The sequence below is a fragment of the Crinia signifera genome, chromosome 12, assembly GCF_055691185.1.
Source record: "Crinia signifera chromosome 12, ASM5569118v1, whole genome shotgun sequence".
NCBI lineage: Eukaryota > Metazoa > Chordata > Amphibia > Anura > Myobatrachidae > Crinia > Crinia signifera.
In genome coordinates this window covers 70,493,392-70,507,094 of record NC_139228.1, presented here as the reverse complement: position 1 = coordinate 70,507,094, position 13,703 = coordinate 70,493,392, and the positions used below count along the sequence as shown (strand labels likewise).

Sequence of the window (13,703 nt, the reverse complement as noted above, 5' to 3'; positions counted from 1 at the left end):
ATTACATGGCAGTTAGGAGCTGATTGGCTGGTACTTTATCACTCTCCCTTTATCACTTGGGGCAGATGCATTAAGCCTTGAAAGAGCTAAACGCAAGGGTGATACAGAGTGATAAATGCTCAGCAAATCAGCTCCTAACTGTCACATCATAGGGCGTGTTTGAACAATGACAGTTGGGAGCTGTGTGGGTGGGCATTTATCACTCTTTATCACCCTTGCGTTTATCTTTTTTTAAGGCTTTTACTACAGCTGCCCAGTTAAGTCTTAATACACTTGGCAAACCGTCTCTCTCTCAGACTCCCCCTCACCCAGTCTCTCGCTCAGCCTCAACCAAAAACCGGGAAGGTTGGGAGGTATGCTATAGGTACTGAAAAACAAGCAAATGAGTGACATGTGCATTATTTGCTTGTCATAGATATTTATAGCATCAGTGACATACTGAACTCTATCTGTAATATCCTAACAGTTCAACAGATGAGGTGTGTCCTGTATGCAAATCACTTGTCAATAATATAATGATACCTAAACATATCAAATCAATAAAGATACTGAGACGTAGAGATTGGAAACAGTGTTTGCTCATTTGAGCAAGTCCTTAAATAAAGTCCAGCACAGAATACTCCCTGCCACACCATAGGCAGGCTAAGTCACATGATGCCCCTGCTACACCATAGGCAGGCTAATAGTCACATGATGCCCCTGCCACACCATAGGCAGGCTAAGTCACATGATGCCCCTGCTACACCATAGGCAGGCTAATAGTCACATGATGAGTTTGAAGAAACTCAGGGAGCCCGAGGTGTGCTCCCACCACCACCAGTGCTGTGCCTAAACGAGTGCAAAGGGGGCAGCCGTACGAACGTGTGGACCCTCTCCCAAAGGAGAAAGGCCCCATGGTTCCCCTAACCCCCCTCAACCATAAAGCCGAGGAAGGGAAAAAAGGGATTGGTGGGTCCTCTTCGCCGAAGCTCAGAGAGACCCGCGTTTCCTCCACCCCCGGAAGGGTTTTGGACGGTGGGTCCTCCGCACCCGAAGGTTTGGAGAGACCCGCATAGGCTTCCCTCCGCCTTGCGGCTCGGGGTTGCCCTCGAGGGGACCGGGACTCTCCCCAAAAGGTGAAGAGTCCCAGTCACGTTTGGGGAACGGAAGGCCCGTTAGGGACAGCCGCACTACCCAAATAAAAAAAAACGTGACAAACTAACGAAAAACGTGAAGTGCTCAAAAGTGCAAATCAAAGAAAGAAATAAAAAGAGGCCCTAGCCAGAAGGCCGGGGTGGGGGTGTAAAAAAATTGTCCTACCCCATCCAAAAGGACGAGGTAAGGACGTGTAGCCTAACCTAGAGGGAAGTCCGCGGTGCAAGTGCCATTCAGTGCATGGTGCTGGACATCACCAGTGCAAATCAGGCACCCCCGAGTTACCCCGGGGGCACAGTGCAGCCTCGGACTCCAGGCAGCCGACCAGTCAGCGTCCGACCAAGTGTTTCTCCGTCTCACGAGCAGGTACTTTCCAGCCCCTGGCATGGGAATGGGTACTCCACTGGGCTTTTCGAAAGACTCCCTTAGGGGCTGCACCCCCCTCGGAAGAGCAATCTACTCAGTCCCAGTGTTTCTCCGCTCCCAGGGTTAAGATACTAGGCTGAGCTTTTCGCTGTGCCCAGGCTGGATCCTTCCCAACCTGGACCAATCTACTCGGTCTCAGCTTTTCTCCGCTCCCTGGGAATGGATACTAGACTGAGCCTTTCGCTGTCTCATCCTTCGGGGGCCACGAACCCCGTCAAGAGAGTCAAACTACTAAGCCCAGTGTTTCTCCCCCCCTCTTACCAGTGGGTTTACGGAAACAACACCTCCTACCACTGGCAGAGGTGAAGGTACTCAGCTAGCCCTTTCACTGCTCCCGGGTAAAAACAGAGGGGTCCCACACCCTCCGCCCATCAGAGCAGCTACTCAGTCCAGCCTTTCTCTATTCTCTGCCAGGGGGCCAGTCCATACCCAACTGATAAGAACAGATGCTACACTTGATCTTAGCCAAAAGGCCGAGAAGCGAATAGTCACATGATGCCCCTGCCAAATTATAGACAGGCTGAATCATGTGATGTTCCTTCATGCCAGCCCCATCATAGAGGTTTAAATGACCTAATTACTTATACTGTAGCATAGGGGTGTCCGTCAACACTATTGCCATTGATGGTTAATGTAAACGACCATCAAACGTAGCATACTATGTGATGTATGGCCATCGATGTCCATCCTTTTTATTTAACTGACTGGTCTGTGGGCCAATCAGAACCTGGAGGCTGGGCTTTATGGGTGTTGGGGGCAGAGCTAAAAATATTTGGTTATGCTTGACATCGATGGAGGAAAACCATCTGTCTCTTCCCCATTGGCAAAACTATTACTACATCGGCCATAAACCAGCGATTGTTTTGAAACATCAATGGTCGATGGCCATCCCTACTGTAGCAATCATTTGGTTTCTCATCCGGCTGTATATCACACAGTATGCTAGTTTTGGTCCTCCCTTTACCCAACCTGAAATCTGTCCTTTCCTCTAGTATCCATTAGGCCTGACATACGGCGACTACAGTCTTCAATGAAATGGCTTTAGATTTAACTTCATTAGTTTAACATCTTCTGTAAATGCATACCTCCCAACACTCACGATTTTAGAGGGACAGTCCCGATTACCGGGTCCTGTCCCGCTGTCCCACCCGCGGCCGGAGGTGTCCCACTGCGGGGGGGGGGGGGGGGCAGTTGGGAGCCCCCCCAATTTAACAGAATGGACGCTGTGCGCATGCACACAGCGTCTATTCCCGTCCGAAAACGGGGACGCGGAGCATTTGCATAAGCCACGCCCCTCATTTACATAAGCCACACCCCGAGTGTCCCTATTTCTGCAGCTACAAAGTTGGGAGGTATGTAAATGTGTATTTCCAGTTCTATGCTGCTCTGATACTTTATTACTAACCTTTGTGTGGTGCCCTGGGGTGGTTCACATGGGATGGTTTGTTGGTTCCCTGGGCCTAGGAGGCAGAGGCGTAAGTTCATCCCAGTTGCCCGGAGGCAAATTGAAATTTGGTGCCCCCCTTCCAGTGTGACAATGCAGAGGGGTTTGCCTACCCTCCCGGAATATGGCTGGGAGGGTCCCGAAAACCGGGTCCTTCTACCAGCCCCCTCTGAGAGCTGTCCGGCTTCCCCCTGACCCCCCCCCCCACCTCGGCGGGGGTGTCCATGGGTCAAATGACGTGCATTGCATCATTTTAGCACCGCCCACCGCAGTGCAATGCCTTAAATAACAGCATTGCATGGTGGTGGTGTGTGGGGGGGGGTTGTGGGGGGCTAAAATAGCGTGGTCATACAGGTCATGTCACTTAATTAAGTCGCCCCTCCTGTGGCCCCGCCACTTTTTGCTTCCAGCAGCGGCCCTACCCCCCTGCCTCACTGAGGGTAGCCAGAAAGTAGGCAAGTATGGTACAGAAGCAGCGCAGGCTGAGCGTCCTCTCCCCTATTGCAGGTGTTAGAAGGGCTCCTGGGACAGATCTGAGTGCTCCACAAAGCTCCACTGATAGAGCTACAGAAATGCTTGGATCCCTCTGTGAAGAAGCTTGGAGCCCAGAGGTGGGAGTCTCCATTGTCTTTGGGAGTTACGCCCCTGCTAGGAGGTGAACCCTTATAATGTTAAGGCTCCTGATTAGGTTACCTTGACGTTTGGTGGATAAGTCTATAATATTGGCCAATTGAATGCCAAAAACCCCATATATGATGTATAATTCTTATATTTATTCTAATTGTAATGGCTGCATGGCGCACCTGCTCTCTTGTTCCCGTCTGAAAGGAACAACACTTGAATTGCTCCGTTGTGCGCCATCTAGTGGCTGCTGGCGTGCCAAACCCCCAGAGAGGTGAGGAGCAGCAGCGTTAAACTTTTATCATACAAGATTACTGTTTTTGAAACATGATATATAAAATTTTTCTTATAATGTGTTTATTGGCTTTTTCCTAGCATTTGTGACGTGAAGGGGGAAATTGACTAAGATCTGTATTCTACTTCACATGTGATTTTGCTATGGGCAACCAATCAGATCCTGTCTACTATCTTCTAGAGGGTGCTAAATAAATAAGTCGATTCTGATTGGTTGCCTATAGCAACATCACATGTGAAGTAGAATACACATCTTAGTAAATTTCCCCCAAAGTCTCCAGCGTCACCTCAGGTGCCCCGTGTTCTTATGGAATGCGACCGCGCGGAAGAGGTCATCTGAGGAAAAAACAGGATTTGTGTGCACAGCGTGAAATCAGATTAAGCATTTACTGTATTTTCCAAGAAATTGCATTTTGGTGTAAATCACCGCCAACCGTTGTTTTAAATGAAAACGGTAAATATTCTGCATTCTGTATATAGCAGCGAGACACAATCGCGTTCTGGTGAAGTATGTTTTAAACAGGGCGTTTGTACGTTTGTATTGTAAGAATGCCCGGCTCTACCTTACAGTCGTCTGATGCCTGTGCTCTTATGCATCAGTAATAAGGATGAGAGAGATTTCAGTGGTGCAGATAATGAATTTCCATTTACTCAGCGCTCGCTCCATTAAGATGGTGGATTGCATCTGACACATGGGCAGTGCGTTAGAGAAGTACTGTATATTGGCTGCTTATTTTCTATTTGTTTTTATGCTGTCTAGGTAATAATTTATGTATCCGTAGGCAACGCCGTTAGTACTTGCCCTGCCTGGGCATTATTTGTGTGGAGTTTGTATGTGCCGCGTATATTCATGTGGGCTTTACTGGAGTTTAATTGGTTCCCAAGTGGGATGCACCAAGCATCGCATTCTGCATGAGATGCATTCCACCGCTGATCGCATGCATAGCTGCACTTATTATGAAGATCTTGGCAAAGACAGTGGCAGTTGTGATAAGGTAAAAAAAAGCGCTTGTTTACAGGTTTTTTTTGTATATAAAATGTGTATGTGTGCATGCCTTTAAAAGGTTGCTTAAAGCAATAGGTAAAATAAATAACAAGATGAAGAAGATAGGAGGTGCCAGGAGTTGCCGATCTGTGGTGCTTGGTGTCGGCACTATGGCCCTTATTCAGATCTGATCGTAGTACATATTTGTTCTCAAAAAGGGCAAAACCATGTGCACTGCAGGTGGGGCAGATGTAACATGTATAGAGAGAGTAATACCCCTTTTACACCAAGAAATAACCCAGGTTGGACCCAGGTCGGACCCAGGTCAGCATTGGTGTAAAAGGGGCCAACCCAGGTCCAGTAACACTGGTCTCCTACCCAGGTCCTGACCAGGGTTGAACACTGGTTGGACCTGGGTCGTGGGCGGTGTAAATGGTCCCAACCCAGGTTGGGACATCCAGGTAGTGCTGAAAGGATACCAGAAGTGCTGGACGCCTTTCCACAGTGCGCTGCTGTGGCAAAAGACAGCAGCCAGGAAGGATACGGGCAGTGCACACAGAAATCATAATTGATATCATTTATCATTTATATTATTATTATTATTTTGGAGGGGGGGGGGCTGGGGGGAGCACATGGGAGATTCCGTCTGCTGCTGCAGGGGAAGGGGCTGGGGAGAGCACATGGGTGATGCTGCACTTTTATACCGCTATGTATGCTTGAGCAATGAATAAAACTTTTTGAAAAAATATTTAACAAAATAAACAAACCAACATTTTTCAATGCTAACTTGTCATGTCTTTTCATTTTTATTTTAAATCATTGAGGGAAGGTTGGCTGGCACTTTATCAGTCCTAAAATGGACATTTTTAATGTCATCCATAGGGAAAAGCAGTGCTGACCCAGGTTCAGTGTAAATGGCGCAGACCTGGGTCCGACCTGGGTCACAGTGCTGTGTAAATGGGGTATGAAGCTGGGTCCAACCCTGGAAACGCCTGTGTTCAAAGACCAGGGTCCGACCAGGGATTTTGGTGTAAAAGGGGTATTAGATTTTGTTTTTGTGCAGGGTAAATACTGGCTGCATAATTTTTACACTGCAATTTAGATTTCAGTTTCAACACACCCCACCCAAATGTAACTCACATGTCGCATCTCTGCACATGTTACATCTGCCCCACCTGCAGTGCACATGGTTTTGCCCATTTTGAGAACAAATTTGTGATGCGATCAGATCTGAATCAGGGCCTATATGAGGGCGGTTATGCCAACACCAAGGACCACGGACCGGCAACTCCTGGCACCTCATATCTGCTCCAGAGAGAGCTGTACACATCACTTTTTTTTTCTGGCTAAGCCGTGGATGAAATTGTCTTGTTATTTATTTTACCTATTGCTTTAAGCAACTTTTAAAGGCACGCACACATACACATTTTATATACAAAAAAACACCTGTAAACAAGCACTTTTTTTTACCTTAACACAATTACTATCTATAAAAAGCAGCTTTTTAGGCGCAAAATTGCACTTTTCCCAGAAATACAAACACAGTGGCAGAACTTGCAGGTGATTGGCCCAGATGCAAAAATATAGTTTAGACCAAACAATCCCAACCCCCCCCCCGGGTATGCCTCTATGGGCTGCTCCGGCTGCAGCCCATGAAAATGGGTTCTGCCCATGCGCCGGTACAGGTCCTGCCGAAGGAAGCAGCCCATAGAGACTGGAGGGCCAGCGCATGTGCCGTACCAAAGAAGTTATTGCGCGTGCACCGGTCCCGAGGCCAGCGGCAGCCCCCCCCATCCACAGAGGTAAGAGCTGCCACTGCTTGTGACTGTCGGCCTTCCCATTCTAGACCTAATGCTTTTGTCAATCTTCCGACCCTGTTGACCTTACCCATGCCAACCTGTGTCAACCTTTAGTGGTCAACCTAATGTATGTCAAATTCAAAGAAGTGGGGTCACTGCCAGTGAGTCCAGGACAGTGATATTTGAGGAGGCATTAGGTGTGGCTCCCCTTTTTGAATATTGGACTGTGCTGCAAGTCAACTCTGTAACTGTCATTGGCAGGGAAGCATACCTCCCAACTTTGGTCGTTTAGCAGGCGGGAAGCTGCTGCTGCGCGCCGGAGGCGCGTCGAAATTTTCGGGGGGGGGGGCGTAGCCTAATTTTTGCCGCTATGGGGGCATGACCCAGAGGCTCTGTGAGCCTCTAGCCATGCCCCCAGCCCCCTGGCTGCAGTAGCGCACGCAGGGGGGGTTTCCGAGTACCCAGAAACCCCCTCAGGAGTCTAAGGGCACTAGGCTGAAAGCTGAGGGTCCCCTCTTTCCATGAGTACAAGAATTTTTAAAATTGGACCTTGGGAACCGGAGATATCTGACTTCAAAGTAGTGGTCCCCATCCAAACCTTTTAATTGCTCTTCCCAGTCAGATATTTCAGGTTGTGTCTGACTTAGAGTTTATCCAAGGGTATATTCCAAAAGCTGGGACTCTGCCCCTTTGAAGTACACTAGAAGCTTGTCTCTACTGTTCCCAGAACCGGAGATATCAGCCTTCCAGCAGCTGGTTACTGCTCCAGCTCTACACACCTGGTATGTAGTTTTATATACTCATTGGCGGATTGCTCTGCCTCCTGAATTCTGATCCCCTAGTCCCCAATACCATTTGGTAGGTGGGATTATCTAGTTTTTAATTACATTAAAATCTAAGAAATCTATTTCCGAGAACTGGAGATATCTGCAGTCAAGCAAGCTGTCCTCCCACCAGAAAATTATGATTAATAAGCCCACTCCACTATACACCCTTCCTCTGCGTATTAAACATCTTCTACCACCCCGGAAGTTATGTATCAGGACCCCTTCATTCAGCCCAATGCCCCCTTCTCCCACCCCATCTCCCACCTTCTGTGCAGTAAAGGATAATTAGTGGAAATTACTGATCCAGGCCCTACATGCTGAGCGGTTGATATAATACCCCCTACTACCCGCGGGACATCAAAGCATATACTGGGTCACCTAAGTGTCCATCTCCGTGCTTTGCTGCGCCCCTCTGGAAACCCCCTTCTGAAAATCCTGCGTTTGCCCCTGGGCTGCGGGAATAGTTGTGTGCGCATGCGCACAGCGTTTATTCCCCGCTGCTTAGCAGCTGACAGGGGGGACTCCCAACAGCCCCCCCACACCGCGGGACGCTGCCGCCCGCGGGTGGGACAGCGGGACAGGCCCTGACAATCGGGACTGTCCCGATAAAATCGGGACTGTTGGGAGGTATGGGGAAGTCCAGGAACAGAGCATTTTTTACCTAATGGAATGGGTCATGTTGGAGGGTATGAAACGACAGGAACTGGTTGCCTGGTACTTAAGCTCCGTCCAGTTGATCTCTTTAAGGCTTAGTACATAGTAATAATATACCTGAATGTATTAGGATTACTGTGGCAAAATACCAAACTACCGCGGAACTCAGATCAAAGAGATCAAACCCTGGTTATTTATTGTTACTGGAGAGTCTCCCACTTCAGGGGTTCCTAAGCCTTTGAAGTATTTATACACTGTCATGGAAACTGAAATTGTTGCCTGTAAAACAATTTTTCCAAATATTCCTCTGGATTCGGAACTGATTTTTTGCTTCCCAAGCGAGGTCAGGACCTTCCCATCAGACTGTTTCCATGGCAACACATGTGTTCCGAGACTAATGCTGAATAACACAGGGACAATGGCAGCACGCGCCTTATAGGGACATCTGTCCTCACATTGTACTTTGGCATGCTCAGAAACGGGCAGCTACAGTATGCCGTGTTCTATGATATGTACCCGGGTGACTGCCCCTAGGCAGGGCTATAACACGCTGCATCCTCATGCTGCTAATATCTGCTGTGCTGCCACGCGTTACATAATACCGGCGAGGTGCTACGTCTCTGTGATAGATAATGTTATATATGGGTAGTGTTCCCGCTAGGCTTGTTTTACAGGGCGCTGCGCCCTGCCCCTTTCAAACCAGCCGATTTCCGCCCTGCCCGTTTGTGGCCGCCCTGCGCCCTGCACAAGTTAATTGCTGCTGCCGCGCTAGAAGTCTCCTCCCGCTGACAGTGTTAAGCTTCTAGCGCGGCAGCGTGTGAAGTGGTCACTCCCCCCTCAGTCTGACATGCCGCTCACCTCCTATTGTGAGCGGCTGTCAGCTATTCCACCAACATCCCTCCTCCCCCTTAACACGCTGACATGCCGCTCACCTCCTATTGTGAGCGGCTGTCAGCTATTCCATCAAGCCACCCTCCTCCCCCCTGCCACGCTGACATGCCGCTCACCTCCTCTTATGTGAGCGGCTGTCAGCTATTCCATCAAGCCTCCCTCCTCCCCCCTGCCACGCTGACATGCCGCTCACCTCCACTTATGTGAGCGGCTGTCAGCTCTTTCAGGGAGCATCTCTCCTCCCCTTGCCGGGGGGTGCTGGACGAGTTTCTGTGCAGGGGATGGAGTTCCAGTGCCGGGAACTGGAAGAGGCAGGGCATGATGCAGAGATATTCAGCTGCCGCGCGCTGACCTGAGAGGGTGGTCCCTGGCTGCATGCTGTTTGAAGGCAGAGAGCAGTCACAGCAGCCGGGGAGCAGGAGGGGGCCCAGCAGCTGCCAGCGATAGTGTATGTAAGGTGATTATATCACCTCACCCCCTCTCACCTCATTTGGCTCTCTCCTCCCGTCACCTCACCATCCTCTCTCCTTCTATCACATCACCCCCTGTCACCTCACCCTCTCTTTTCTCCCATCACATCACCCCCTCTTTTCTCCCATCACCTCACCCCCTCTTTTCTCCCATCACCTCACCCCCTCCCTTCTGCCATCACATCACACCTGCCCTCTCTCATAGCAGCGGCAGCCACACATGATGGAGGAGCCAGTGGGCCAAGGCAGAGCCTGCAGCAGCTCTAAAACCGGGTATGGGTAAAATCCAGAATCGGATAAGACACCGGAATGCCGGACTGGACATCAAACTCTGCATTCCGGAGCTTGTAGTATCCGGTCTGGGGGTGTCCTGTCCGGGGGTGCTCCATCTGATGGGGCTGCTCTCGCACCTGTCACCTGGGAGAGGAGAGGGGGGAGAATACAGCCTCACCGCATGGTCCGGGGGTGTAATAAAAACTGGAACGGTCCAGACCACACGGGGAGGCTGTAATCTCCCCTTCCCCATGTCCCTGGTGTGAGCAATCACAGGCATCCCCCCGGACAAGACACCCCCCGCATGGGACACCCCTCGGACCAGACACTATAAGCTCCGGAATGCAGAGTTTGATGTCTGGTCCGGCGTTCCGGTGTCTTATCCGGGTCCGGTTTTTACTTAGTCCCTCTAAAACCTGCCAGCACTGTGTCAGGTTACGGTATGTGATAAGTGCTGGGGGGGGTCATGTAAATGTGCGCTGGGGGAGGTTTCATGTAAATGTGTGCTGAGGAGGGGGCGGTGTCATGTAAATTTGTGCTGAGGAGGGGGCGGTGTCATGTAAATGTGTGCTGGGGAGGGGGGGTGACATGCAAATGTGTGTTGGGGGGGATGGAGGCATAATGTGTGATGTAGGGGAGCGAGGCATGATATGTGATATACAGTAGGTGATGGAGGAATAGGCAGGTATTCAATGCTGCTGCGAGCGGCCGGCGAGGGGGTTAAACTGCGAGGATCACAGAAAACCAGCGATCCTCGCTGTTTAACCCCCGCGTCGGCCGCTTGCACTATTCAACGTTCTGGGGAAATCCTCGCCGTCACAGGACAGCGAGGATTCCCCTAAACAGCGAGACCCGCGGCTAGTGCAGCAAACTCGCTGTAATTAGCCGCAAGTCTCGCAGCTTCTGCAGCCGCATACGCCAATTCCCCCTCACTCAAAAAAGGAAGCGAGGGGGAATTGGCGTATGAGGGGGGTCAGTTGAAAACTGACAGGGTGAGTGGTGACAGCGAGCAGAAAGCCCTGCTCGCTGTCAACGCTCGCCCACAGCATTGAATACACCCCAATATGTGTGATGTATGGGATGGAGGCATAAGGTGTGATGTAGGGGATGGAGGCATAAGGTGTGATGTAGGGGATGGAGGCATAAGGTGTGATGTAGGGGATGGAGGCATGATATGTGATGTAGGGGATGAGGCATAAGGTGTGATGTAGGGGATGTGGGATAAATGTGCTGATGGTGTGACGCTCCGGTGTCACCAGATGGTTATATAGCATAAATGTGCTGATGGTGTGACGCTCAGGTGTCACCAGATGGTTATATAGCATAAATGTGCTGATGGTGTGACGCTCCGGTGTCACAAGATGGTTATATAGCATAAATGTGCTGATGGTGTGACGCTCAGGTGTCACAAGATGGTTATATAGCATAAATGTGCTGATGGTGTGACGCTCAGGTGTCACAAGATGGTTATATAGCATAAATGTGCTGATGGTGTGACGCTCTCAGGTGTCATAAAATGGTTATATAGCATAAATGTGCTGATGGTGTGACGCTCAGGTGTCACAGGATGGATTATGTAGCATAAATGTGCTGATGGTGTGACGCTCAGGTGTCACAGGATGGATTATATAGCATAAATGTACCGATGGTGTGACGCTCAGGTGTCACAGGATGGTTATATAGCATATATGTGCTGATGGTGTGACGCTCAGGTGTCACAGGATGGATTATATAGCATAAATGTGCTGATGGTCTGACGCTCAGGTGTCACAAGATGGTTATATAGCATAAATGTGCTGATGGTGTGACGCTCAGGTGTCAAGATGGTTATATAGCATAAATGTGCTGATGGTGTGACGCTCCGGTGTCACAGGATGGATTATATAGCATAAATGTGCTGATGGTGTGACACTCAAGTGTCACAGGATGGTTATGTAGCATAAATGTGCTGATGGTGTGACGCTTAGGTGTCACAAGATGGTTATATAGCATAAATGTGCTTATTGCCTGATGCTCCAGTGTCACAAGAGGGTTTATATAGATGTGCTGATGGTGTGACGCTCCAGGGGGCAATCCCTCGCATAGCACATCGCAAAGCACAAAAAGTATGTGCTGCACATACTTTTTAACTAGATTGCATCTAGTTCAAAATGCATGCTGCATTAGCACATTGCATACATTTTTAACTAGATGCGATGTGATCTAGTTCGAAATGCATGAAGCACATGGCTCCTTGTATGGGCACCTTAACATGAATTTTGTCTGATTCCAAGTGGCATAATGTTTGTGGGGCAAGTAAAAGGGGATCTACTATTGTGTTACATAATGTACATAAGAGGTATATGGTGTGGCACACTACACTCAAGGACACGTCCCATTTTAGGTGGCCACGCCCCCCTTTTTCTGGAGCGAGCGCGCCTTCGGCGCGCACATAACTTCTCCATCCCCCCCACTTTCAAATTTCACATTGTCCACTGTCTCTCTCTAAATATAAATATATAATATATATATATATATATATATATATATATATATATCGCATCATTTTGCCCTTTAAAATTAAAATGTGCCTTCCTAAACGAAAAATGTGCCCTCGCGATTGAAAAATGTGCCCTCCCCGTGGTCAGCACCCTGCCCTAAAAAATTTCTAGAGTGAACACTATATGGGGGTTGTCTGTCTGTTTATAATCAGCCGCATGGTTAGTAAAAGAGATACCTGATGCTATTGGCTGGACAGTGCAGAAGGTTATAGGGGCCTAACTCCAGACAGACCTTATACATACGATAGTGATGTCGGCAGTCGGCATTCTGGCGTCAGCATCCTCATTGTTGGAAATGTATCCATAGTTCAGAGACTCATCATGGGTAAATGGATTTGAGATAGAATTGGAGGGGTGTGGTATATTTTGTCAACATTAACCAGTTCAACATCAATCATGTAAATACAGATAAAATGTTGACATAAGTAAAACGTAGACAAGACGGGTGTCCTAGTACAACAGGAATATGTCTTTAGCAGTTTATGGGTTCGTCAGTCCGGTGATGATGAGCCAGCAGATCCTGCAGCTATTGTGGTGACCAGTATGAATAGACCCGAACTTCCCTCTAGTGTCTAATCCTAAACATTCCTCCCATAGCCTAACCCAACCTTCCCTCCCACAGCCTAACCCAACCTCCTCTCCCGCAGCCTAACCCAACCTCCCCTCCTGCAGCCTAACCCAACTACCCCTCCCGCAGCCTAACCCAACCTCCCCTCCCGCAGCCTAACCCCAAGCTCCCCTCCCGCAGCCTAACCCAATTACCCCTCCCGCAGCCTAACCCAACCTCCCCTCCCGCAGCCTAACCCAACCTCCCCTCCCGCAGCCTAACCCAACCTCCCCTCCTGCAGCCTAACCCAACTACCCCTCCCGCAGCCTAACCCTTACCTCCCCTCCTGCAGCCTAACCCCAAGCTCCCCTCCCGCAGCCTAACCCAACTACCCCTCCCGCAGCCTAACCCAACCTCCCCTCCCGCAGCCTAACCCAACCTCCCCTCCCGCAGCCTAACCCAACCTCCCCTCCCGCAGCCTAACCCAACCTCCACTCCCGCAGCCTAAACCAACCTCCCCTCCTGCAGCCTAACCCAACTACCCCTCCCGCAGCCTAACCCAACCTCCCCTCCCGCAGCCTAACCCAACCTCCCCTCCCGCAGCCTAACCCAACCTCCCCTCCCGCAGCCTAACCCAACCTCCACTCCCGCAGCCTAACCCAACCTCCCCTCCCGCAGCCTAACCCAACCTCCCCTCCCGCAGCCTAACCCAACCTCCCCTCCGGCAGCCTAACCCTAACCTCCCCTCCCACAGCCTAACCCAACTACCCCTCCCGCAGCCTAACCCTTACCTCCCCT

The 13,703-nt window shown here is 49.9% G+C and overlaps 1 protein-coding gene and 1 pseudogene across 4 annotated transcripts in view; one reads left to right on the top strand and one right to left on the bottom strand.

The window, feature by feature from the left end:
- Nucleotides 1-13,703, top strand: part of CLMN (calmin) — a 127,611-nt gene that overhangs the window by 29,562 nt on the left and 84,346 nt on the right. The window contains exon 1 of one of the 4 annotated variants that reach the window (XM_083165784.1): nucleotides 9,272-9,523. The exons of 1 other annotated variant lie outside the window; for it this stretch is intronic. The gene's annotated coding sequence lies outside the window, so the exon portion shown is untranslated. Of the gene's footprint in view, nucleotides 1-9,271; nucleotides 9,533-9,730; nucleotides 9,819-13,703 lie in introns of those variants that run through there. 2 more of the 4 variants (XM_083165785.1, XM_083165786.1) reach the window with 2 other exon arrangements.
- Nucleotides 1,908-2,045, bottom strand: LOC146050919 (U2 spliceosomal RNA; annotated as a pseudogene).